A 27,861-nucleotide genomic window follows, 5' to 3' on the forward strand; every position below is an offset into this window, starting at 1 on the left:
CAAAACTGGGCACCATACTCCAAATGTGTCCCTACTAGTGCTGCTTAGAGAATAATGTTTACATTCCATAACTTGCAGACAATATTCCTATTTATTAATCCCAGTAGGAAATTTCCCTTTTTCACAACAATATGATACCATGGTGTTGAGTCATGCTCTGCTTCTGACCTTCCGTAGCCTTAGATCCATTTCTATTGAACTGCTACCTGGCCTGTTGCTCACCTTCCCATATTTGTGGTAATATCTATGTGAATAATTTTATGGTGAGTCTACTTTCCTCCAAGGGTTATTTTGGGAGCCAGAATCTGTCAATACTAAAGTGTAGCTGATCTGAAAAAAATATTGCTTTCTGGAACTTGGAAGACATGATAATCCAGTTAGCTATCAATAACTCTCTGTCCTCTACTTATGTGGCAAACAGATAGTCAATTACACATCAAAATAATGTAAAAATTAATATATAATAGTAGTCAGCAATCAGCAATCAATTTTAGAACAATTCTTTTGGGTCAGGTACAATCAGGACAACTTTCATAGGACATTACATAGAACTATGCATAATTTTGCAGAAAATATGTCTTAATTAAACATGGAGAGTATCTGGAATCAATACAGATGGAGAATGTATTCACATTAATCTTATTGAAAGAGTTTAAGCTTTATTTTAGGAAAAGAGCAATACAGAATGTTCCAGTCACATCGTGAAGTCCTTCTGCTACTGCTGTCATGGAAGTTTTGTTTGAGAAAGGACTATAGGATTCAAGACCTGCATTTCAAGTGAATTCCTTTATTAATAAATAAACATAGGTGAATTAATACATGCAAAAAAATTTTGGCAGGGATAATAATGGAAACAAATAGAAAAAAATATTAAATGGATTAGCACACTTAATCAGTCTTAGCTTGCCTAATGAACAATTAGCCTAGTGTTTAATCCCCCTCGATCCATTCGTTTTTGCAGCTCTTACTCTCTAAAGATAAACACGGATGATTTCAAATGTGCTTTTGTTTTTGAAACTACTCATATTAGTATTACATTGTAATCATTGGCATGGAAACTGTTATAAATGGGAATGGACAAAAATGGGACATGCTAGAGCACCTATCACTTGGTGCTTTAAAAAAAGTGTTGCAAAACACAGTAGGACTGAGATGACTCCTGTTGATTAAATATAAATGACTATTTACATGGAAGCTGTTTTTTAAGGCCTTGGGAACACACTGTTGACCATCCAGTAAGTGGCATTACAACGTTAGGCCCTGTTGACCGTGATCAGACAGTGTATCTTAGGTACTTAACTTACTTAGCATGATCTAGGTTCAAGAGACAACAGATCAGATGAGTATTTGGGACTGCTAAACTCTGAATCCATGTATTACCAGTGGAGGAAAAAAGCATCAAGCTGCATCCCACTGGTTTCCTGAATGTGACCCCCTGTGTCTTTGTATCCCAGATTGCAAAAAAGTTCTCTCTCACGTGGAGACCAACCTTCCCTTTCACTTAGTGCATCCATGTAGTGTTTATTTAGCAGTCCCAGTGTGACCAAGTTAGGCAGAGGGGTAGAGGAAAGGGACTACTTTCATGGGTAATGGTGGCTTGTACTCTGGTAGAGTCAGGCCAGTTAAATCTTCAGAGCAGCTGCTTGCCTGTTCAGTGGTAATTCAAGGCTTGGGAGTTAATGATCAGGAACTAATAAGATGGACTGAATGTGTTTTAATTTACTGAGATATATTAAAACATCATGTTGATTAGATTGAAGGCTAGAGGGGACTTTTTTTGTTGCAATGTTAAGGTGCTCCATGAATTGCTGCAGATTTTTGAGTGAATACTTTTTATTTTTTTCTTCCTTTCTGAGGCTTTCTATTTTTTGGTAGTAATTGCTACGCTCACATGCATGAACCTAACAGCTGCAAAGGGTTCTCTAAGGAGCCTTTGGGGCAAGTACCTGTGGCAGCTCCATCAGGACCCCTCTGATGTTATCTGTGTCCTAGCCAGTTTGGGATACATTCTAGGCTGGCCAGAGAAAAGTTTGAGTCTTAATAAAAGAAAAATTAAACAAGAGAGGCAGAAAGTGTGTCTAGGGGGCATGAAGTTCTGGATTCTTGCCTAATGCCACATTCATCAGGCTTAATGTAGATGAACTCTGTGTGGGTTTGCCAGCAGCAAAGTCAAACTTCTCATCTGAGACTTCCTGCCGCATTGCTCCGTAGTTATGATCCTGAAAGCATGAGCAGCTTCTGCCTTTTCATGGGCCTATAGCTAGAATACCCAGATGAATACTGATTCCATATTTGTATCCATCACTCAGGTCCGCAATATTTACTGATATATTTTATGCTTGGTGTTGGCCTGGAGGCTTCCCTTCTACAAACGCTCCCAGGAAGCTTTTCTCTGACTTGTGGACAATCAGGCTGCTAGCTGAAGTTAGTGATCATGATGGTCACTTCATGCTAAATGTGCTAAACATGTTTCACGCTAAACCTGATTCATGCTAGACAATGCAGCAGTTAAACATCCCTCTGTTTAGTAATGACTGAACCAACAGAAGCCATTGCCCATATAGCTCCCTCTGGCGAAGACAAAGCAACAGGTTGTTCAAACTACCTAAGAAATTTTCTTCTGAAATGTGAATGTGGGTGTGAGGGCTGACATTTTTTTTGTTGGAGTTGTATGTGTTTGCAAACTAGAAATGACCAGAAATATCATGAAAAAATGTAGCAGATTGGAAGGTGACAGGACAAGGACATCACTATGGTCCTGTGAGGCTCCTGAGGGCTTTTTGGGCAAAACGCTATCTGGAGTGAGGCTTGGAGCATAGAACAAAGAAATGGCACAAAGTATTTCTTTGAGGAATGTTGTATTCAAGACAAGTGAAATCAAGCCATTCATCAGCTGTACTCATCTATTGGGTAAGGGTCCAAATGGGCAACTGGAGAAAGTCCAAAGGAAAACAGCAAGAATAACAATATTCTAAAAAAAGCACATGGCTGAAAGAAAAGCAGTTATTTCATTGAGTCAAGAGCAGATGACTGAGGGGAACATTGAAAGGCTGAGAGAGTTAGAGTTGGGGTTGTTCAGCCTAGAGAAAGGAAGGCTTCGGGGAGACCTTCTTGCAGCCTGTCAGTACTTAAAGGGGGCTTATAAAAAAGACGGCGGCAAACTTTTGAGCAGGGCCTGTTGCGACAGGACAAGGGGGAATGGCTTTAAACTAAAGGGGGGTAGATTTAGACTAGATAGAAGGAAGACTTTTTTTTACACTGAGGGTGGTGAAACACTGGCATAGGTTGCCCAGAGAGGTGGTGGCTGCCCCATGCCTGGAAACATTCAAGGTCAGGTTGGAGGGGGCTCTGAGCAACCTGATCTGGTTGAAGATGTCCCTGCCCACGGCAGCGGGGTTGGACTAGATGACCTTTAGAGGTCCCTTCCAACCCAAACTATTCTATGATTCTGTGATTCTATAACATTACATAAATGAACGTTAAAAAGCCAAAATCTAATCCCTTTGCTATATAAAAGGCTGGAATGGGAAAAAAAGTACTAAATTACTTCTAATTTCCATAGAAGAGAGCACAAGAGTGATAGGTTTGGTTGCAAAATGTGGGATTTTGTTAAACTTTTGGAGACCTTCTTCCATAAGAACAGTCAAGCACAGGCATGTGCTGTTGCAGGAGGCTGTGAAATCTCTGTTGTTGCAGATTTTAAGGGAATCATTCAACAAGTATTAGTTAATAAAGACTTAGAGATAGTTTATGCTGTCTTTGGAGGGGGAGATGGATCAGATGAAGTCCTTACTGGTGTCATTATCTGTGGAACTATAAATGCTGCATTCAGGAAAATGGAACGTCGTGTACAATCTTTGAAAATGAAGAAGCTTACATAAAAAAAGGTCTCTTTCTATCCACTTCTACCCTAATGAATACTACACCCTTTCAGGATAAGTTCTAATTGGGACCTTGTGCCCTTGCCAGGAAATCACAGGGACTAAGAAACCCTATTATTCTCTGCAGCCGCTCCCTGGACATTGATTTAAGGTATCTAGGTCTAAATGGAGCTATTTGTCTGCTTCCTTCCTTAAAACTGGTGAATGTCGAATAGACAGGCAGATTGAAAGGAATATGTGGAGACTTGACTCCACCTTCTTACCTACTGGCCAAAATACCTAGATCAGTGACATTTTAAGGAGCGGGAACATCTCCCACAGATAAGCATACAACAGGGCATTGCTGGGTCACATCACTCCCTGCTGCTACAACTGGAAACTTCAATTTACATTTCACCCTTTGGCCAAGAAACCTGGGCTCCAAGTCATCTCCCAGCTCCCAGGAGCTGGCGTTACTTCCAGACTAGATTCTTCTTCTTTTCTTCATACTGAATAAGGCCACTAGGAATATGTTTATCTGAGCTTAATACTCAAGGTATTTTTTATATATATATATATATATAAAATCTCTAAGCTTTGTCCTGGATATCTGCTTCTGGGAAAAATCTTGGTCAGATCAACGGATATCATTGAGAAATTCATAGTCCTTAGAAATCTCAAAAATGTCAATGAAACAATAAAAAGAAATCAATATTGCCCTATTCATCAGAGGGCTCTAATGCTGTGGAAGTGCCTGATATTTCCAATAGTCTTAAATAGTCTCTGAAACTGTTAAAATAAAGACACCTTTCCCACATTTTCCTTCTCTGCCTTTCACAAATGATGATTCTTTTAACGTCCTTCTCCCCTCTTTGTTTGCTTAGAGGATCAAAGCTTTTTTATTTATTCCTTTTTCCTCACAAACAGTTTCTGGAGTGTTAAAAAGCACCACCAGTATACTGAGTTTACATTACAAACAAGTTAAAATTCCCAGTCTGTCAGAGCTTTTCTCCTAGGATACCAAGGAAAGCAAAGTTCAGCTAAACGGCACAATTAATCGGAGATCACTTCTGAGTGAAGACAAAAAGGTTGTTTTAAGCAGAGCTATTCTCTTGGAGATTTAAAGTCCACTTCAGGAAGCAAAATTATTATTCTCCGAAAGTTATCTCTCTTTATTTGTATTCCTGGAGCTACCCCATTAGGTCATCTTCCCTTTTCACTCATAAAATTATCTTAATGAATCAACTGTGGGATTAGCCATATGTAAATACATCCTTATTGACAGCCACATTGACAAGTGAATGGATGAAAAAGGGCATGGACTGCATGTTGCTTTTGCTAGAACAGCAGTTGTTTTTGTTATGCTTTCAAGACTCTGAGGCAGACAGCTTATTTCTTGGTTATGAATAAAATGCTCTTTTTCAAGGTAAATGTATCCTGTAATAACGGTAAGATAAAGAAGCATGTGCTGGATGGTTTAAGAGTATTTGGCTGAAACAGACTTCAATGTTGATCTACCGTTCCCACCCAGACAATGGCTATCCTTTTCTCAAGTTTTGAGAGCAAAGACTAGCCTGATAACTCAACCTAGTGTATCAGTCCCATGTAGGATGGGCTTGCATCTCTTGAAGAAGATGCACTGTCTGTTGATCTCATCGTCTGTTATTGTCAGGGCTCTTCTAAAGCCCTGATGGCTGCAAGGAAGACAGTGAGCAAACACAATTAAGAGAGCCCAAAGGAATACACTGAAAACAGTTGCGAATTAGATTTGACAAGCGTACTTTAGTGTGCTCTTACAGTGTTTGGAAAAAAATGCTAAGAAGATTCCTATAACCTTTGTTATAGGAAATTGTAAATTTTCAAGTAAAATGCTATTCTGTGATAGCATTCGGTGGACAAGTATTTCAAAATGAGGAAAAGCAGGCCCTTATTACTGCCTATGCAAATAACGTGCTGTACAGTCCAACATTGTAAGGTATCCATTTCACACAAATTTGCTAAAGTTTAATCCAATATTACTACATTATTGTCCCATGTGGGTGGGTTTTTTCCCTGCTTTTTACAAGGAAAAGAGTTAAATACTGGCAAAAGACATCTGTTATAAGGTAAAATCAAGATCTTTCATCAGTTGTATACTGGAATCTTTTACAATGGAACCAAATTAGCTATTAGTTGACATACAGTGAAGATGTCCTTCTAACTGACTGAACATTAGTAAAAAAGCCATTAAAAATCCATTATAAAAAACCAAAAAGTCTATGGCCATATTCTCAACTAGTGACACTCAACACTCAAATAAATACATAATCTCATCAAAAATTATAATGAGGCTTTTTGAAAACTCCCTTGTCATGGCAAAACCAATTATAATTTTGCATAAAATAACAATTTTTAAATGTTTTTGCAGATGAAGATAAGTTTTTACATTTCTTAGCCATGTGAGCTGATCCAAGCAATCAAACTATGTTAACACCTCAGAACCAAACTCTACATGTCTTACTGCACAACATCGTTATCTTTCTATTTACCTCCATCCTTTTGTCTGTTTATCTGTTTTATCTTCTCATGAAAATACACAGAAGTGAGGGGGGAAAAAAAAAAAAATCATTCTCTGAGTTCTGGAAACAACCCCAAAATTTACTTCTTGATTTTTATCAGATCTCTTTGGCTATGTGATGCTAACAGCAGGGCAGCCAATTTCTGCTAAGCATCACAAATGTAATGTAACATTTTCAACCACTAGCAGAACAATGTCTTCTCATGCTTTCCTAATAATTTCTTCACTGGATGATGCAACCACTGTGATTGAAATTAATAATAACAATATAAATATAGAATAATTATAAAATAATACAGAAATTGCTAAGCAGTAAGTACCGGATCAAAAAACAGCTCAGTCAAAGACCTCCTATAAAACATATGTGTAGAAATGTTCACTCAAGCACTGCTGCAAGTCTCCCATCAGGAAAGCATGGCATCTACAAGCTGGAGCTGGTATGGGATATAAGGAGCCCTAATCACAGCTTTATTGTATAAAAAAGACAACTATCCTGATGCTGTGAGCTGCACATTAAAATGGTCAAGAACTGCACTGCATACCCTACATCAGATAGCCAAGGTCAGCAAGGTCAAGAATGGTCTAGGAGCCTCTCAGAGAACAGACTAGCTTTCTATAGGGTCCCATTCCTCAACAGACAGGAAGAGTGTATCTAGAACCGCAGGATCCCTTTATTCCCACAGCAGAGGACTGGGGTTGCCTGAAAGCTCCTTCACCATCTCAGCCCTGCTGTTACATGTCAGTGGAGCAGGGAGCTACACCACTGATGAAACAATACTCAGGGATTTTTAGGAATGAAAAATTTTATGACTAAATTTAGGGATAAATTTTAGGAATTTAGGGATGAAACAATATTTTGTAAGATTTTCAAACTCTTTTCAAATGGTGTCCTATCCTATACTTCATAGGTAGGTGTAATGGTCATTGGTTTGACCACACAGTATTCAATGACTGTTGCAAACCACTGACGTCCCTGAGTGCTAGATTTGGCATCTGATGTGCTAGTTTTGCTGGAAGAGGTTTACAGAGTTGCACCATACAATCAGGCAGCCTCTTGTTGGCCACTTATCTCAGCCAGCCTCTTTGCAGGGCTAGTTCCAAGGAAGAGTCCCAGCACTGCCAAATCTCAGACTCAGTAAATTGCCTGCAGCATCCTCCTTCACAGACTGCAAGGTAATATCTCAGTCAGCCTAATAACACGTGCTTTTGAGGACCAGCCACCACAAACCAGAGAGGCTGAGGCTTTGCAGAGCCCTAGATTATGCAGCTTATGCAGCAGGATCAGCTGTGCGGACATTAACCTCTGCATATGCAGCATTTAGGTAACACAAAAATTGTCCCTGATTTGAATGTGGACTCATTAGTGGAGCTTTCCATGGCAACGGAAGCTAATGTACAAATCTTATTATATTTCTTAGATGAGGGTGCAGTCAGTCACTACATCCTGCACACTTTCTTTTTGCTCTGTTTTCCACCAGCATGTCATCTGCTGGGCAAAGGTTTTTCACAGTTTTCAGGTTCCCTTCAGCTCCTTCCTCCTGGCTAGCCCAGACCCTGCCTCCTCCTTTGTACCAGTGGGAGGTGACTTCCCCGTCCCACCCATCCTCTCTGCTCCTCTTTTCTTTCCTTTTTTTGGCAGTTTCCGCTTCCAGCCTTTGTCCGTGCTTTTCCTCTGATTTCATCTCAGTCCCAACCCTTTCATTTTCCTTCCCTATTTTATTCTTCCCATTTTGCTCTCCTCAATCACCCTCATTTTCTCAAGAGCAGTCCTGTTTCTTCTCACCTGCATACTCTACCTCCTCTTCTCAGCACCCCTCCTCTCAGATGCCCTGTTTTTTAAGGGGTACTCTAAGCTAACATATTCATCCTTCTTCCCACTAATGCCTTCCTTTTAACACACTAATTCTCCTAATACAGTTTTGACCTATGAATTAGCTGACTTTGTGGTCACCCACTGGGCTTTTAACTTCATTCTCCCTTGTGTGCACTCGCTTGGTTTTCCTCTGGAATCTGACACTCTCTCCATTGACTTCCTAAGAGACACCGTCAGTCTGCTTCTGCCTCCTTTGTTTTTACTGCACTGTCTCTGGATTTTACCTGAAGCCCATGCATGACTAAAAGTTTCCCCTCCCTCCTTTTCTCAAGGATATGCTTAATTTGTCAATGTGTGCTCACTGTATGCTGATACCTGGTAAGACTTCTTGGTCACCGTGGACTTTAAAATTCTCTTACATTCCACCTCTCCATCTAGCTTCTTTACCTTCCTTATTATTTCAAAATACTATGGAAAAAATCAGCTCTATGACATTTGCTCTACTAGCTCACCCTTTCCTACATCTCTGATGCTGTTCCCTTCCTTAGTCAGTATGCCTGAATGCAATCCTCTGCCTGCTTAAATTTTGCAGTTACCACTTCCATAACTTGTGCAATATTTTTGCCCTGCTAGTTGGATCACAGGATAATTTATAATCTCTTTAATGAGAGTGTCTTCTTCACCACCTTCACCTGTTTTACAATCTCTTCACCACACAACTGACTTACCATGCAATTTACTTTTCTTCCAGCTTGAATACTCATCTGAGTGTCTTTACTGCTCTCTCCTTTCCTTTCCTATCAAGCTATTTTCTTCTCTTTGTTTTTTCCCATTTTGTCTCCTACAGATCTATTGTCCTCAACCTTTTTTCTGTCTTCACAATGTTTTTTCTTCTCTATTCGCTTTTCTAATGGAGAATTTCAAGGTCTCACAGCATCCACCAAAAGTCTGCTCCAAGTTCCCATTTCACCCATGAAATGTTCATCAACCATTCTGTCTGTACACACCTTGCTTGATGCATATTTGATATAGTTTATATACTTGGTCATCATCCTGTATCCCTTTGGATGTACTGGGAAAGGGACTTTCAAGGTCAAGGTCAACAGTACTATCAAGGTCAAGCCACTTGCTAGACTTTAAAGCGCTCTGAAGGAAGACTGCCTCAGTAATTGGGGTTAAGACTATGCCTTTGCATGCGGATAAGTTGGGTCTTAGAAGGTTTGGAAAAGCTGCTACACTGCTACTTAGGTTTTTGAGACAACCTGTTGATTTCCATGAGGAGCCCATATGTTGCTATATAAGCAGTACAATTGCTAACTACATAAATATTCCCATAATCTCAGCATAGCTATGAACAATAGCATGAGAATAGTTCCAACTGCATCATTTTTATTTGAGAGGGCCAATATGAGATAAAAGCAATATAGTTCTACAGCCTTTTTTTGTGTCATTTGCTATAGTTCTAGTAAATTCTCTTCTTTTTGACTTTAATAGGTTCATAACAATTTACCCTCTATGAAAATTTGCTGCATTGCTTTGGAAAGACAGCTAGAAACAAGACAGTATATTCCTTGCAGTATTTTTGAAAAACTGAGCATCCCTGAAATAAAATGTCCTAAAACCTCATAAGACAATAGATAAGCCAGCAAATTCATTTAGGTCACACACTGGATTCTGGGCTTACCTGAAAAAAGAACCAATTGCACTCATCTGTAATAATTAAAACACTTCTAACAATGAACTGTGTTTTTGTCTCAGTGGAAATATCTGACAATTACACTGAGGCTGTTCCCAGACATCGTTGTGCCAAGGAGGAATTCCTATTTTTTTGTCATTTTACTCCTACTACTAAAATAAACTCATGATTTTCAAGCCAATCTGTATTTTCATAAGACGAAATGTGTCCCAGATTTTTCTGCCAGTTTAGGGCTAGATTATCACAGTGAAAATTGGCCTTATTAAATTCATAGCCAGGAACAGTCACAGGCAGAGATTTAGGAAGATGGTACCAGCCGAAGGCTATGCTCCTTCCCTGCCACCTTTGGAGGCCAGGTCCACCACAGCTGTGCTCTGGACACTCAGCGCTGGGTGCAGGGGTGGGGTGGCTAACCATCCTTCTGGTCACCCCTTCGCGTTGGCTGTGGATACCCCTCCATTGCAAATACAACCCACCCAGGGATTAAAGCACAAACTTATTCTCCACAGTAGTAGAGATCAAGAAGACAATCTTCTCTAACTCTCTGACCTAGACTAAGTTCTTGATTAAGCTTTAAACCAGCTGTCAGTTTTATATGAACAAGCAGAAAAAAAGCCAGTCAATATTACATGATCTTCTTCACAAGAGCTTATGTAGCTTACTACAGTTATACATATTCACACACAAACAATAATGCTGTCTGATCCTGGAGTGTGTTGAACATCGCTGTGTTGTTCTGTGGCATGCTAAGAGTGATAGTATGCCTAGCATTTTATCAACCAGAAAAATTCATACTAACTGATCAATAACTATAGTACAAGTTGGAAGAAACAAGTCACACTTCATGTGACCCTACTGAATTCTTGTAGACCAATAGAGAATTTAGCCCCCCAGGTTTAAAGGTAAAATTGCAGTTTGACCCCAGCATAAGTGACATTAGAACCACGTCATTCAGGTCTTACAGTATTCTATATGGGACTCCACGAGTTTCAGAATAATTTACGTTATTACACTTCCACGGGAGAGTTGTGTTTGCACAAAACATCTGAATAGCTCTTTCTTTAAATGCCAGTACATCTCCTTACACTTTCTTCATTTCCCAGTTCAGCTCCACTTATATAATGCATACAACTGAACTGAATGATACCACTATTTGTAATGTATTTCTTTTCTTTTGGCTTTCCAGTCTGATTTAGTACTGTGCTTTGTCACAATTTAGTTAAGTATAAAAACATCAAGTGAATCCAGAAAGATACTTTACCCTTGCATCTTGCTTTAGATTCACTCTTTCAATGATAAAATTAGAATCTTACTCCTAGACAAGGTGTCAACATTTGCCTAAAAAACTTTATTTGTAGAAGCTTATAAGTAGGTCATCAGCACAAGTAACCAAGACAAATATCAGCAGGGACTACAAAAGCATCTCAGCTCTTGGACAAAATTCTTGTTTTAATGTACTTGATACCAATGCCATTTTGCTCATTTTTAAGTTGCAGAACAGTAAAGCAATTGGTGGATTTTCTATTTTGAAGTGCATGTTATGTTTTATATATAATGCAGGACACCAGAAATATTGAGAGTAGCAGTGGACGGCATCATTCTTTAAAAAAACCCAACAAGTGAGAGAGCCACAGAGATTAAAGTATGAATTCTTCTAGCAGAAGACAAATTAGCTTCCATTGTTCTTCAAGTAATCAGTTTATTAAGAAGGATTTGTATGGATTGTTACTGATTTCACTCAAAGAGTGAACATTACAAAAGTACATTTTTTTTATTACTCTAAGTGTGAATAAAAGTAGTTTAATGTGCAATCTTCCCCAATATAACTGGGGAAGTTACATTTTCTTGTAATACTTGCATTTATCAACATAAACAACAGCAGAAGAAGCCATAATGATTTAGGTGTATTCGAAGAAAAAGAAAAAAGTGATTTTCCTAAAATATGTATTTGATCAGGTGGGTTGTGTGCTTTTCAAATTGTTTTCATGCATATTTAATCAACCTGAGACATATACTTATGCAAGCTGAAATAGGTACCGGTCTGTGTCCCAGGCTGTTCTGTTTCACAGTCTTCTGATGGAGATTTTTTTAAGCTGAATTAATTATTTAAAAAATGAACTAAAATCATCTTCAGCAGGTGGCATAAACTGAGAAAAAGCCAAAGAACTCATGAACTACCAGCAAATCCTTAGTTTATTTCAATGCAGTATCGGTAAGGTGTCTAGATTTTCAAGAACTGCTCGGTTTTTATCAAGATTGCTGAAATACAGGGATGTACGCTTAAAATGATCCACGGAGACAGTATGATAACCTGGAGGGGAAAGCCCCCAAAATCCAACAGACACCCCAAATCTAACCTACACACTGGCATAGAAATACACTTTCTCACACCCATATGCGTATCGCAGCAGATATGCGTGCCTGACACACACACAGATGAAAGATACATACCCACACACCTCTAGGTCTACACAGACTTAGATAAACCTTGTCTAGGAATAAACACACATTCCTATGAATGTATAATACATCTATATGCATCCAAGCAAACACAAGCATAGATATGCACACATACACTCTCAGAGGTATAGGAACATAGGCAAGGCACACATAGGCACAAACAACTCCAGAAGCACATACATATACCTATACAGCTGGATGCATACTCACATGGACAGATAGCTATACAGGCATATATGAGGGAGAGTTTACATTAGCTCTATCGTCCCTGCTAATTTCTCCTTTCTTTTTGAAGTCTTCCAATTTTAGGATCCTGGAGTGAGCCAGGTCCCTGCAGGGGAGATACCTCAGGAGAAGCAAAGCACTTCCAGTTTCTTTAACGTACCCTGCCTCTCTCCCCCTCTCTCCCAGCAGCAGATCCAGGGAGATGGGCTGGGTACCCAGCACGGCTCTCCCAGCTGCTGCCTTGGCACTTTCCACCCCAGCTTAAGGAAGGGTATAGGATGGCAAGCTTAAGATCTCCTCCCTTCACCCCCAAAGGCTGCCTCTGTGGGAGCAGGAACCTCTGGCCAACATCTGGACACAGCTGCTTTGCTCTGGGCGAGCCAGACAATTTCTGCCTGCCACCCCCCCCCAGCTGTGGACTACAGGGGTCCCCCTGCACCCTACCTGCCCTCTGCAGGTGTGAAAGCCCTTGCCCCCCCTTCTTCTCCCGTCAGCAAACCTCTTTGCAAACCGTCACTCTAAACTTTTTCCCCGGCTGCACAAACCGCAATCCCTGGGGCGGCAGCCGCATCTCGTCGGGAGCGGAGGATGAGGGTGCAGGTTGCAGGGACCCGGGATGCAGGGATCAAGGCTGCAGGGTGTGGGATGAGAGGACTGAGATGAGAGGGCTGGGATGTGAGGACTGGGATGCGGGATGCAGGGATGTGAGTACCGGGAGGCATGGATCCGAGACATAGGATGCAGAGATCGGGATGTGGGATGCGGGGACCAGGACGCGGGATACCCGTACCCAGCTCCTTACCGTGCAATGAAGGTAGGTCCCAGCGAGGGTCTCCAGCTGCTCCCGGGCATCGCGGGCCTCCCGATGTGCTCGTTAAACATCCACCGGGGAGTCTCACCCCCCAAACTTGTGTGAGCTGCTTCCTCTGGGAACAGTCACGCTTTCTCCCCCCCACCTTGGATCAGATCCCGATGGAAACCCATCAAGGCCTCCTAAGCGGTCGGGAGTAAGGCTGGGAGGGAGGAGGAAGAGAAGGGGACAACGGGAGGGGGAGACTGCAGTCACCAAACAATGATCCCCTTCCCTTCCCCTCTCCTCTGGAGCACCCGCTTCCCGTTCCTCTGAGCAACTTCGGCTCTCCTTGGCCAGGCAGCGCCTGGCACCAGCGCTGTTAACCGGGGTCCCTTTTCGCAGCCTGGCATCTTTCTAGATTTCCTCTCCTTTCCGGGCAAAGGGGATTGGTGCAAAGCTTTAAATTAGGAGGCGACCTAGAGTTGCAAAGACAAGGAGCGAGAGCCGGCTGACATTTGCAGACTGCCTCTCCCGGCACTCGGGGCGTGCGATAGCTCTGCAGCCGGCGCTGCGCGGAGGGGCTGGCTGAGGCTTATGCCTACCATTTGTTCATTTACTGCGTTTGTAGTTCTAACTTTGAAGCTGGCTATTGCTCTTGGCACGGCCGGGAGCGGGGCTGTGGCAGGGAGCCCTCGGGCGGAGGGGAGCCGCCTTCCCCATGCTGCGGGGCTGCGCGGCGCGCCGCTCCCCGCGGCTGTTTAACTGCGCCGGCAGCGCGGGCAGGAGCGCAGCCCGGTCCCGGGGGGAGGACAGGGAGGGAGGGGGGGACGGGACACGGGGACGCTGCTGTCGCCTGGCAACCCCGCATCCCTGCCCCGAACATCCCTCCCCCAGCGCCCTGATTGGACGGGGCGGGGGGGACGACGACGCCCCTCCGAGGATGCTGCGCTCTGGCACTGCGACTTGTCGCATCCTCAAAAGGCCGGGAGCGGGCAGGGGGGACTGAGAGCAGACGGGAGAGCCGAGGCAGTTCAGGGTGCTGTATCACCGTCCTCCTGCCTTCTTTCTTCCACTGGCTTGATAAATTTGCTGCTGCTCTACATTTCCTAGAAAAAGAATGTATTTGTGTGTATATATATATATATAGCTATAGACACAAACTATAAAAATATATGTGTTTATACATATACACGTATATAAGTAAACATATATATTCTATACATGCTATCTGTATTATCTGTATTCTCTGCATTACCTCTCTGTATTCTAACTCTCCCATATGGGAAGACAGAAGAAAAATAGTTACTGGAGAAAGGTCACTCCAGAGTGCAGCAAAGCTGGATGCAAAAGCAAAAAGAAAGCTACATTTTGTGTTATAGATGTCTGAAAACCAAAGGTTTACATACCTGGAGTGTTTGCAGGAGGTCGTGGTCCTAAAGAGAGAATTAAACACCATGAGGTGAGCGAGCTGTAACAGTCAGTGAGGGTGGATGCGCTGACTTCAGAGAGGGTGAGTTTAAGCCATGCTGCATGGGGCACCGCTGGTATTACATGTGGCTTCATTGCTCATTCTCTGCTACGGGGGACAGCGAGCAGCTGCTTCCTGCCGGTTAAGCGTAGTATGGAGAGGGTGCCCATAAAACCCCAACACCTCCCTTTCCATCACAGCTCTGGTTGGGACACTGTGAATTTCTCACCTCTGACCCTTCAGCAGGGAGAAAGCCATCGTCCACTTCTCCCTGAATGCTTCCCCCCACCTTCGGACTTGCCCCCAGCCCAGCTCCCCACTTGTGTACCATCGGTGCTCGGGTAAAGCAAAGAAAGAAGCACTGCAGTCAGGAGCTGCAATCCAGCAACTCACATGGGGCCACTATTGTTTCAGCAGCCATGGTTCTGGTAGGGAATTAAGCCAAAGTAAAATGAAATAAAACAAAAAAATCTGTTTCTGCTTTTTAATATTTTATGTTATGTTATTTAACATCTGCTTACTTTTGTGATCTACCCTTTACATTTGAGCTACTTGGCTAATTTTATAAGAGTTTTTTTCTTGGAAGCCAAGGACATTTGCTAAGATGTGCATTTTAAACTGTTTCATTAAGGACTTCAAAGTTAAGCAGGGAGCAAATTGAAAGAGTCCAGTTCCTCTCAGGTTTACCCTACTGTCAATTGGATTAAAATGTACATGAGACATTGCAGTAACATCAGGGTAAACTGGAATGAATAGGAAATCAGTCCCATGTCTTTTAAATCATAGTACAATTTGACAAACAGATCTGGAATACTTTTTTTTCCACAGTCTTGCAGGCTGATTGCCAAGAAAGACTAGTGGAAGGAAGGATCTGATTCTGTATTGCCTTCTACACAGCAGTCATGGCTCAAAGTGAGTGTGAAAGTAACTTTTTGGTTGGGTAGGATATAAAACCCACTGTGTATGAAATTGGTCACCACAGGCACCAAGTGGAATTTGGCTGAGACATAATGTATGATTTGCAGCAGGCCACTTAGAGGCAAGGAGGTGACCTGGTCATTCATGCCTTTGCTTCAAAAAGCATCCTTGGCACTGATCATTCACTTTTTTTCCATGCCTGCTGTTGTGCAATGTCTGGTAACGGTCCCTAACACTGCTACTGCTTGCATTTACACCTGATTTATGGCTCCTGAGAAGCAGGGAAACAAACCTGACCAGCTGACCAAGCTGTAGGCGAAGGCACAAGGGTTTCAGTCCCACTTTCTGCCAGTGCGCTTCTTCAGCTGGTTCTCCTAGCACAATGGGGTCTCGTTTTACCCACAAGAGAACTTACCCAGTCATCCCAAAGCAGGATTCTGGAGACCTTATTTCAGTGTATGACTCCGTCTGAACCATCTTTATTTTTGTAGGGAAAACAACTGTGCCTCAATTCCCTTTTGGGATAGCACGGGCTACATCCGGAGGGTGTTGTGAAGATGCAGTCCCATACCGGGCACGTGTTTTCAAACAGACTTACAGTACTTACTGTACACGCAGTGGTACAGTACAGGGCAATCCAAAGATCTCAGTGAAGCTCTGTGCTAAGCTGCGTTTGGGTGTTAGTAGGCAAATTACTCACTTGAAGCTAAATTGTGCACCTTATGCTACACTTGATTGTAGATATACCCATGGTTAGACACAGCAATCAGGCAGTATAAGTTCTGCCAGGGAGCAGCTTTGCAAAAACAATCAACAGCCCTCAATGTCTTTGACCTGGATCCAAAGAAGGAGTCTTAATATGAAATTTATTTATTTATTTATTTTCTGTCTCTGACACAAAGATATTAAAGCAGCATTAAAAGTTTCTGAAATAGGAATATTTTGCCCTTGTGAATTATCTGTTAGTGAAATAATAGTTATAGGTAGTTAAATGATAGATTCCTATTCATTCCAGTTTACCCTGATGTTACTGCAATGTCTCATCACACCAAATTGAGTTCATAGAAAGCTTTGATGAGCAGAAGAATTTGTTTTTATAAAATTCATGAATGCGATTAATTGACAGGCTTACCACCACAAATAAACAGATGCGTATCTTTTTCTTACATGAATTTTAGCATGAGCTTCAAGATTGCACATGTGGGAACTTTCCAATTTTGCATTTGATGGCAAAATACTGTTCCAGCAAAACACTTTCTAGGGTTCCCTAACTTGCTATAAGCAGCTGTTTTGAGACACGCTCAGGTTATTTGCAGATTAAAGCCTAAAGCGATCCTTTAGAGAAATTACAAGTGTGCATGTACAGCCAGTGAGTGATCTATGGATTGGGCCCAGCCTACCTGAATAATTCATGAGGCCTATGATCTTTCCTCCTTTCCTGGGGACCTTACAGAAATGGACAGGGTCTAAGGCCATGGATCAATGATTTTTTTCTAACGAATTGCTCCCTGCCACCTGATTTCCAACAGCTCTGCAGCTGCTTCCTTTGAGTGTGACTGGGCATAATCCCATTCTGTGGCAGTTGTCCTGAGCTAACAGTTGTGATCATCACCACAGGACCAAGACTGGCATATCTCAGTGGTTTGAAGCATACATCAGCAGCACCTAGAGATGATATCATGTTCTCCTGGGAGTCTGCCAATCTCAGGGTGCAAAACACCGGTTTGATGGAACAGGAGGATAGCCACAGGGGTCTAGATGTGTCTTCACAACACTATGGCCACGGCAGTCTCCATCTTTGGAGATACAAAGGCAAAAAGTTCATAGCGGTTGATGCAGAGATCTACAAAGCCCCACGCTGTCTGGCTCATCCCTACCTGCCAATTGTAGATGACACTGACATACTCCAGAGGAACAGCCCAATGGCACAGGGCTTTCAGAGGGACATGTGGCCCCATCTGGTAATTCCTAGGGGAGGTCCACAGCTATGAAAAGTGTAAGGGGTGTCACTCTGTCATACTGAAGGGCCTCATGGATCGTTGTGGAATATTATGCACTGTACCAAGAAGTGGCAATCTAGTGAGTTTCTCCTGGGACAAGTATGCACTTTCTTCTCTCAACACTGCTGGTTGATTAACTTCATCATGAAGCTCATCATCAAAATGGAATGTCTTCTTTTCTTATTGTTAAGTGGTTTTGAAGAGATTTTAGGTCAATACACATAGTGCAGAAAGTCCCCATGTACGTTACTACCAACAATGCTTACCCTCTAAAGGCTGATTCTTGTGGCACCCATTGGGACTTCAGCGACATTGTTGTTTCCTGTCAGATGTCCAGCGATGACTTTTTTCGGCCGACTGAAGGGCTACTGGCCTAGCATTAACATGGAGAATATGCCATGACGTTCTCAGGCATTTCTTGGGTAGCCTGAACCTTTCTCAGCCACAAGGACAGTGGAAACTCTGAGTATAAGGCTCAGCACAACAAAACCCTGGGTTTCACGTGGTGTGGCACAGCACGTGCAAGGAAGACTGCATTCAACACTGTCTGTGCACATGCAGCAGCATCCTCCCTTCTGGCTCCACCTCCCACGACCATCAGTGTTTCTACCTATCCCTTCTCCTCAGCTCCCCTTTCTCCAGCCAACTTTCCCATTTTCTTCAAACAGTTTCTCTCTGCCTTTCTAACCTTCTTCCTTTTTACTCTTTAGACAGTTGGCTGCCTGCTCATGCCTGTTGGCCATGTCTCCAGTTAACCCCAAGGTTTCCTTGCACCTTCTCAGCAGAGAGACCTTTTTCCATGGAAAAAAACAGAAAACAGCAGCTGTTGTTCATCTTCATCAGCTACAACAGGGGAAAAGGTCTGGCTTCACTGTGAGAACTAGCTGCCCTCTTTCCACCTCTGCTTCTTTCTCAGAAATCAGGTTCCTAACATACTGCCGGACACACACATGACACCCAGCTGTCATCCAAGTGGAGCTCCTTCATACAAATACATGAACAGGCAAGGCTCCCTCCAGGTCCCTGCCAGATATACAAGTATGCACACTCCACTTGCACCCCACAACCCTTCCTTAGCCAAAATCCTGCTGCAGTTTGTGCAGGAGCAGGGATGAGCATAGCGCAGGCTATGCCTGACGTACTCCTGATACGTGCAGCACACTTTGAACCACCTCCAATTTCCATTGCTCATTACTCTGGAGCCAAGGTCCACCATCAGTCTGCATCTTCTCACTCCATCCTCCCCTACATCTGTGATACAGGAGGTGATATTTGTCTTCTGAGAGGAGACTAGCCTTTCCCAGAAGGAGCAGGGGTCTTCCTCGTAAGGGGAGGGGGCATGGCACAGTAGCACATTCCAGTCTCTGCCATATTCTTTAAATTAATACGTGCAGATGACCCCATTCTACAAAATCCTGACTGTTAATCTCTTCTTCCTACCGTGTGCATAATTGGGTACCAAATACCAGAATCACCTAACACATTTTGCTTTTGACTTAAGTCGCCTTTACGTTTCTGTGCATTATTATTATCTTTATTAGTATTTCAGCTGCTAGCAATCTGGCTTCTTCAAACTACTCCTTCCTCCCCCCTGAAAATCCCCTAACAACATCTCTTCTCTTCTGAAACACTTTCCCTTCCCCCACCTCTCTTCTCTGTAGGAATTACTGCATTTACATATTTTGTTTAAGGTGCTTAGGAATTATTGACAAGTTTGCTTTGCCCCTGGGGGGTTATGCAACACAGTCAAGCTGTGAGCCACTTAAAGCATTGACCGGCTGATAGAAGGGATTGCTTGTGACTCTGAATTAGGGCACGGGCCAAGAAATGTAGCACAGTGCTGTCAGGGGCTGTGGCACATAGATCCATTTCCTTTATAATCCTATCATATCTATGACCTACCACATACAGAGCAAGGCAAAAGATCTACATTTTCCCATTAGCTCAAGATACGGGCTTCCTGTGAAATAAATTTACTCACAGCCCCCGTGCCATTGCTTTGCAAGCCTGAAAACCCTGTTTTTATTATGTCAGTGAGTGTATTTCAGCCTCCCTTCACACTGAGAATCCATCTGGATATTCTACTGTCTAAATGTCCTGCTGAGATTCTGCTTTGCCACTAGTTAGAAATGAATGGCTAAATTTATAAACAGGAAGTTTATTGTGCTTGTCTACTGAAAGATATTCTGGATTATATCTTGGCTGGGATTTTTGTTGGTAGTGCTTTGTTTTTTGGGTTTTGGGTATTTTTTCCTTTTCCCCAACCATTTAATTTTACTAGCACTCCTGAAAGGAACAGTGAACTCAGAGTTAGAAAGCTGAAATAAAAGGAATGAAGTTCCTGGAAATGAGACGGGGGGGCGGGGGGGTGGGAGAAAGAAACCCCACAAACCAGTAACAAGCTAAGGATCTTGACTATCCCTTAACAAAGACAAAACATTTTCCAACAAGGAAGGCATACCTGTGCTTGGAAAACTGTTACTAGCACAAAATATAATTGAGCAGGTGGTGATGAAAATAGCACTCCGGCTGTTTTAAAACCTTTTTTTGAATGCCTCTTTTTTATTTTTTTTTTGTCAGAACACTGTTGTCCTCTCTAATTTAAGAAAAGAGAGGAAATACAGGCAAATTGAGAGAGCTGTATGCTTTCCTTCAGCTTGTTCTATTTAAATTGCACACCAGTAAATGTGGTTAGGAGAATAACTTAAGGTTGCAAAGCAATCCAAATTTAGGAAACATGAGAATTAACATTGACAGTGGAATCTTAATTCAGCTCCCTTGTGCATGTGCATGTTGATACACTCTTTAATTGGTCTAATACTGTCTTTTTTCTTTTTCAGAGAATCCTGACACATTCAGCACCATGAAGAAATAGGACTTTGTCAATAGTTTTGTTTCTCTGCATTGCTCTGTGACTCTGCCTTGTATACTGTGCACTATTCTTACCCTGCGCTAGAGAGAGAATGGTCCATTTCTTCTCCAGCAAAACATTCAAGTGTTTTGCAGACTTTTTTTTTTCCCCATTTAGTTTTACTACTTTTCTGAGGTAAGGGCTGGTGCTTTGGATTTCCATTTCACAGATGGGACATAGGCATTACAACCTGAAAGTGTTTGTGGCTTCTGAGTGTCTGATTTTTCACATTTAGGAGGTATATATTTTCTGAATAGTTCTCATTATAACTTGAAATAATGTCTGTTGCTCACCTTATTTTAAGGCCATGCTCCCAGTTGGGTTTTATTGGGTTCTAGTTCGGCTGGGAAAGCAATATAGTTTTCTTAGACTCATTATTATAAGTGACAAAATCTTTTTGTATGAAACTATGCATAGAGACAATCAACATGTAAAAGTCCATCCTGACAATTAAATTTTGGCAAAATTGTAAGCCATTATAATCAGAGCTTCATGATGGGAAAAGCTCAGTAGTTAGACCTGGTATTGTTCCTGGAGTTCTAACAGACTTCAATAACTTCGTATTAAATCATGAAGAGAATTTGGTTTAAAATACTAATTGACATCAGCAGGGTAATGATCACACGTTATCCAAGGCTTATTGATACCATCATTCTGCAAAGCCAATTTCACGACTCCTGTGAGATGGCAGGGGGGCAGGTGGACTGCTCTTTTATTGGTCTCTGTCTCTTACAGGCTCTTCGCCAAATATATGTTATTTTCAAACTTCATAAGGACATATGTCTGTGGGTCTTTCCTCCCTCCTTCCCAAATAAGGGAAGGCTGAAATCACCTGCCGATAGTTCCTAGAGATGGACTTTGCTCAGACTTCCTATTAGAGGGGGCTGCCAGTGTTGCCTCTTATGTAGCCATAAGGCCCAAGCTGCACATCAGTACTAGATAGTCTGCAGATACATGAGAGTAATTCCATTTACACATCCTAATTTTCCATGCAAAGGCTTAATGAAGGAAAAAACCTTAATTTTCCAAGTAATAAATGGCAACCAACATCAAACCCTCTCACTGTAGTATGTCCTTATGTCACTTGGCTTAACTTTACAGCATGCTCTAAAAGGTCTGGACTTTAGACTATTGTGGAGGAAGGGTTTCAGGAGGGAAATAAAAGAAGAGTGAGAAGATCCCCAAAGTACAGGTCCTAGATAGATTATGCCCTGTTAGCTTTCTTATAGTGTGGAAGAAACACCTCATGTGGCAACAGTAATCAGCCTGGCCTGGGAACAGAAATAGCTTTCTAAGAAGAGTATTATGGGATCACACCAAATATCCATCCAGGACAGTATTTTCTGTCTAGTCATGGTCAGTAGCAGATGCTTAGAAAAACATGGGGACTGGACAAAACAGAATTTTTTTCTCTTGATATACCACTTACGGCTTCCAGTAACCTGTGCTTTAGGGACTTTAATCTTCTTTTGATCCCATTATTCTGTTTGCCTTTACAAAACCCTACTGCGGGGAATTCCCTCACTGAATTAAGCAGTGTGTGAAAAAAACCTCCATTTTATGCATTTTAAGCCCGCCTCAGTGAGAAGTCTGATTTACTGTATTCTGAGAAACCACGAATAATTTTTCCTTCCCATCCTCTTCACACTGTTCATGGCTTTAGACATTTGCCATATCCCTCGTCTGCATGAAAGTTGAAAAATTCTAGCCAGCTTAGTTTTCCTTGGCCACGATTTACTTCTGACCACATTTTTGTCCTTCTCTATTCTCTTTTTACCTTCACAGTACCTTTTTCTGAGATCAGCAGAGCACCGTTTGGACCCCTCAAGGTGTGGGAGAAATACCTATTATTACAGTGTCATAATGATGATATTGGTTTTCTTTATTTTTTTGCTGTTCCTTCCTAACAATTCCTAACACTTTCTTCGTCATTTTGACAGCTGAGTTGGCATTTTCAGAGAACTATCCTAAGCAGTAATAGTTAATTTAGAGTCCGTTGTATCATGTGCATAGCTTGAGTTATTTTTTGTCTCATCTGCAGTGTTTCACATTCATCGACAGTGACTTTCATCTGCAATTTTATTGTCCAGTCAGTCAATATTGTGAGATCCTTTTGTGCCTTGTAGCTGTTAGTTTTACTTTTTACTATTCTGAATATTGCTTTATATAAATAACAGTCTCATGTCTCATTAGTCAATCATTTTTCCAGATCTTTCCAGACTATGTTAAGCAATATAGGTCCCAGAACAGACATTTGGGGAACTCACTGGGGGTTTTTCCTTCATAATGAAAATTGAACATGAATCCCTACCCTTTGCTTCTTCATTTTCAGGCACCTTCTACCTCCTTTTGTCTTTGCTAAGTTTCCTTGAGAGTCTTTTGCCAGGAGATTTGTCAAAAATGCTGCAAAGATCCAGATACAGGTCACCTGTATCTGTTTGCTTATGGGCTCCAAAGTGCTCTTGCAGCCATGAGCAGCACGGCTTTCTCCATTTCAAGAACCTATTCCCAATAGATTTTTCCACACATTAGTTAATACCATTCCTTGCCATAGTTTTCTTAGCAATTTTCTGGTATGACAGGCAGATTTATTAATCTGTATTTCTCCAGATCACCCCCAAAATGCTTTTAAACAACACCTGACATCTTCTATTCCTTTGGTAACGTGGCTGATTTAAGAATTAGGTTCAGACCACAGGCAGTAGGTCAGCAGTTTCATACCTGAATCCCTTTATTGTTTGTGTATGGCAAATTTTTATTGTTCATTTTATCATTTTTTTATATATCCCTGCTCTTGACAATGAGACTTGAGACAGTTCCTCAGGCTTGTCACCTGTAAAGAAAGGCTATGGTGAACACTGATGCAAAAAAATCATTTGAGTTTTCTGTTATAGCCTTAACATCCTCCAGTGCTTCTTCTATACCTGGACTATTTATTGACCCCTTAACTCTGGCAGCTTTCTTCTCATGTAGCAGAGGAAAAAATTGCTATTTGTCTTTATGCTTTTTTTGCACCTTTCACCTCAAAACCTTTTTCTGTTTAATGCATGACACTGAAGATTTTATATATCATAAAGCAATTGCCTAAATCCTAATCTCTAAGACCAATAGGCAATCCACTGAAGAAAAGGGAAAAATGTAAATAAGCTATGCTGAAGATGAGCTTCCCAACCATTCGTGAGCGCAGGGATATTTGTGGCCATTTGGATGGCATTTGAAGCAACTCGTACAAGTGTGCAGTAGATGCCAGGACTCCTAAGGTCAATTTAGTGGAATCTCAAAGTACACTTCCAGGTGCCTCTTCCATCAGTCCAGTGATACATGCTTACTTCATCAGTTCTTATCAGGCTGTCAAGGCTCACTGTAGAAAACCTTGCAGAGAAATAAATGGGAAATACTTTGCTGACCCTGCTCAAAAGAACACTCATTCATTGGACTGGCTATTTCATTTCTGACTCCCTCACCTTTCTGCTCATACTTCTAAACATTGAGTGTCAGAGATATTACACTAGCAGTAAAAAAGACCTTTTTTCTTCTGTCTCTGTTTCATATTTCCTGAATTGCTTTTATGAGAGCCGAAAAGGAAAACGGGAAGCGAAATGTCTAACTTATTACATCAGACTGATCAATATATGTCATTTTTGCACTGCAGTAGAAAGATGAAGTTGGCTTAGTTGGTTTCATAGCTTGCAACTAACTTTCTTTACTTGAGGCTAGGCAGACCCAAAGGAAACCTGTGCATGTTAATGAATAAAAAAGCTTGAGGATATCTGCAGAGAAAAGGTGCTTCCCTCTGGTTCCAACATAATGGATCTTGTTGACATAGCTCAACTAGAGGAAGAGGAACCAGGTACTTACAACAGACCTGGCAGATTTGTTGCAAACACCAAGACACAACTACCTATATATGACATATAAACACATATTCCTAAGTTCTTGAGACAGCCCTACGCTCAGAGGTTACTGCCAGAATAACTTTAACTTTCCTAACTTGCTAGTCACAGTCAAAGTAATAAAAAGCTACTCAAACACATAAACGTATATGAACACAAGGAAACCGAGAAAAGGCATTTCTGAAGCACATGCTGATTCTCCCACAGGGGACCAGAATATCTCCAGGTGGAAATATATGTCAAAGAGATGACATTGCCTTAGAAGGAAAGCATGTGGAAGGACAAAGCTGGAGTCAGAGCCGCAGCTGATATAATCCTAAGGCTATGGTTTATAATAGTTCTCAAGCTTGTTATTACAAGGATTGTTACAATTAACATTATGCATAATTAATATATGTTATATATATGTTACACATAATGCATAAACATGGTGCATAGAAGGCTTAGCTGAGATGTGGTGCCACCACAATAAATGCTTTATGTGTTACTGGGACTCGTCTTTTCTGCAGTTATATTCAGTCAAAACACACAAATACAATTGCTTGTACAATGCAGTAGTGCTTGTATTTCAAGTTGGATGGCTCCAAAGAGGGACAGGCTGCAAAACATGTGAGTGCAGCTCCATAACTGGCATCACAGCCTCTCAATACATGCTGATGTTGGTTTGTGTCCCTACAGTGAGTCATGCTAGTCCTCCACATCCTTTCCAAGGTTCCCTTCTGCTCTTCCTAAAAAGTGCATCAACTCATGAACCTTGTGGCAATGCTTAGAACCGCAGCTCATGGCTTCAGAGGTGATTATTGTACACACAAGGAAGTACAATGTGATAATGCAGGTATCAAATCATGTGTGGCATCTCCCATCTGAGTGGGGCTATGGCAAAGTGAATGGCTGAGGTACAGCTGCCTCAGGTTGGTGCTGCAGAGGCCATAGGTGCAGGAAGCAATAAAAGACTGCCACTGATGAAGTAGATGAAACAGGCAAAGGAAAGATTTGATTTGCCATAGATTACAATCCAAGCAACTGAGACAGAATGAAAAATGTCTGTCTGACACAGAAATTAAGTATGAATGTATTCACCTGACACATCAGCTGTGAATTATAGCACTGAGAATTAGACCTCAAGAGTGTGAAACACCTATGGCATAAATGGGTACAGTGGACTAGCCACTTTTGGATCACTATATAGCCAATGGAGATAAACAACACTTTCTTTTCTTTTTTTTATTTAAGGAGTGTAATTGATCTTACCCATTTTAGACATATCTTTTTAGATGTAGGGTGTTAGATGATTCACATCCTTAAATTGCCTGTTTCCCTCTGCTAAATGTAAAGTGAGTCTTGGGGGCTAACTCAAATAGAGTTGCACCCTCGACATTTGACCACATGAACACCTCTGTAAATGCTGTAGTTGATGTCTGTGTCTGAACCCTAAAGTAAGCCCTGACAGACGTGGGGATGTACATGGCGAGGTGGTCAGAGAGGTCTGCAGCCTTCTCCATCAATGCTCATCCTCCCTTCATGCCATGCAGCAGCAGCCCCATGGTGCCCAGCTCTGCAGCTCACATGGCCACAGCATGGCCACAAAACCATCCCTTTCCCCTGCAGTGTTACTAACACTGTCACTTATGGAAACTGAGAGGATTAGGAAAAAAAAAAAAGAAAATCCCTACTGCTGTTTTGCCTTGGGGCAGCAGAGGACCACAGTAACGGACACGCCAGGATCACTTTGATTTATAGAGTGGCTTCCTAGTCAGTCTCATGTATTTAATCCTTCTGTGCCAGCAGGAAGCTGAAAAGTCTGGACTGCAAAAAGTTTAATTACATATTTATAAGGCTAATTAAAAAAAGGAGTTGCAAAAAAAAAAAAAAAAAGCCCATCCTTTTTAGGATTTGTAAAACCTTACCTACACTAAACCTAAAATTCATTTCCATATGACTGAAGGCATTCCTTTAGCAAATGTGAGGAAATAACATTGAAAGGGGAAATAAAAACTACAGATCATATGGTTTTTATTTTTCATTTATGTCCTTTTCACCTTAGACAGAGCAACAAATATTTTTGTAACAGACATGTATACTGTTTTGCTCTGAATGATGCATTCATGTTCAAATTTTAATGTTGCTAACAGCTATTCGTTCAGTAAAAACACATTTTTGTGAATGAGCTCTGCTTATCTTATGTTATTTCTTATAGTGCTAAAACTTCTGCATATATACCTATGTCAAATACATACCTGTGATACAATATGAATGGGATATATTGCAAAGCCATTCGGTGACTTCATATAAAATGAACTTTGCAGTCTTTCATTTGCGCTGTTTCCTAATCCATTTCTCTCAGACATTATACTGTAAACCTCTGAGATGCTCCTAATAAAAACATAACAAACACAGCAAAATAAAACTCATCTCAAAAGTGGCTTTCTTTTAAATGAGGATTCTTCATTTTTTCTCTGTCCCTAGAATTACACTTGTCTCATATCTAGAAAAAGTGAGAGCCAGCATGAGCCACATTCTACCCTAGTTATGTTTTTTAACACACGCTCCCCTACGTAAATCGTTCCATTTTCATACTTAATGTCTCTTTTTAATGTGGAAGGGAAGTTTATACGATGAGAAAGAGACTTACAACTTTTTGATAAAACTTACCACTTACTTTCGTACAGGAGGTTTCTAAGTATTTAAGTTTTTAAGGCCTTGACTTATTCAAAGAAAATTAATTTTAGGTGTTTTGGGGGTTTGGGGACGAGATTTGCAAAGGGAGATTAAGGGCTTGAAGATATACTATGATGTTATCTAATGCAGATTCCCCTGGTATTCATAAAACCTCATCTCATTGCACCTAAAAATCCCTCATTTTGGGCGTGTCTGCAAGGAACTCTGGAACCTGCATTGCTGCAGCTGCTGCACAGTATGGAGTAAGCCAGCACCCACCTCTTGCTTAAGTCCCATTGGCACCAATGAAATAATTATCTGTTTGCTAAACATTCCTTGCCTTAACTATGAAGCCTGATCCAAACCTGCTTTGCTTGTGACCTTTCACAAATCCATTTCTCCAGAGCCTATCACACCCGATGCATGTTACAGGGAGCTTGCGGTGTGCTTCCTCTGCATCTGCAAATCCTGCAGACATTGAGACGGCAGCTCCTGCACCATTGACAGGTACAATGCCTGATTTCCCCTTGGGTCTCTGGTTTGTGAGCTTCTGTTTGAGGACACTGACAGAATAGGTGGGATTCATCTGATGAAAGACAGATATTGCTA

The 27,861-nt window shown here is 41.5% G+C and overlaps 1 protein-coding gene across 6 annotated transcripts in view; it reads right to left on the bottom strand.

Annotated features, from left to right (window-relative positions):
• The window catches only part of GRM3 (glutamate metabotropic receptor 3), a 118,084-nt gene extending 103,925 nt beyond the window's left edge, over positions 1–14,159 (bottom strand). For all 6 annotated transcript variants that reach the window (XM_076358690.1, XM_076358340.1, XM_076358514.1 and 3 more), the window contains exon 1: positions 13,414–14,159. The gene's annotated coding sequence lies outside the window, so the exon portion shown is untranslated. The remainder of the gene's footprint in view (positions 1–13,413) is intronic.
• Positions 14,160–27,861: the final 13,702 nt, after the last annotated feature.

The sequence above is a fragment of the Aptenodytes patagonicus genome, chromosome 1 (assembly GCF_965638725.1).
Source record: "Aptenodytes patagonicus chromosome 1, bAptPat1.pri.cur, whole genome shotgun sequence".
Classification (NCBI taxonomy): domain Eukaryota; kingdom Metazoa; phylum Chordata; class Aves; order Sphenisciformes; family Spheniscidae; genus Aptenodytes; species Aptenodytes patagonicus.